The sequence below is a fragment of the Mandrillus leucophaeus genome, unplaced genomic scaffold, assembly GCF_000951045.1.
Source record: "Mandrillus leucophaeus isolate KB7577 unplaced genomic scaffold, Mleu.le_1.0 Scaffold374, whole genome shotgun sequence".
In the NCBI taxonomy this organism is placed as follows: Eukaryota; Metazoa; Chordata; class Mammalia; order Primates; family Cercopithecidae; genus Mandrillus; species Mandrillus leucophaeus.
The window spans coordinates 1,649,746-1,650,444 of NW_012103965.1; positions in this window are offsets into that span (position 1 = coordinate 1,649,746).

Below are 699 nucleotides of genomic sequence, written 5' to 3' on the forward strand. Positions count from 1 at the left end.
CTGGCTGGAGGCCACATAGTGAGGCCAGGGCAGAGCCGACTGCATGGAGGCAACCCCAGCCCTGTGTGTTCTCCCCTGTGCTAGAGGTGAAAGGGTGTCCTGTGTGGGGATGGCCTAGGCAAGGTGGGCGACAGGAAGTTCATTTGTTTGCTCAAATATTTATTGAGCATTTATGCTCTAGGCACTGGGGATATGGCACAGAATAAGAGACAAAAATGCCTGCCCCCCTGGAGTCCACAGTCCAGTGGAGAGACAGCCCATAAATGAAGCAGATATGTTGCCTAATAGATCGGGAGGCAGAGAGTGCATGGGAAAAAGAGAATTCAGGGCAGGGAGCCGGGCACAGTGGCTCATGCCTGTAATTCCAGCACTTTGGGAAGCAAGGCGGGCAGATCACCTGAGGTCAGGGGTTTGAGACCAGCCTGGCCAACATGGCGAAACACGGTCTCTACTAAAAATACAAAAATTAGCTCGACGTGGTGGCAGGTACCCGTAATTCAGCTACTCAGGAGGCTGAGGCAGAATTGAAACAGAGGTTGCAGTGAGCCAAGATTGAACCACTACACTCCAACCTGGGCAACAGAGAGAGACTCCATCTCAAAAGAAAAAAAAAAAAAAAGAATTCAGGGCAGGGAAGGTGGGAGGCCCTAAGGAAGGGGAGGCTGGGAGGAGGCCAGGGAAGGTGGCCTCTGGAGACTG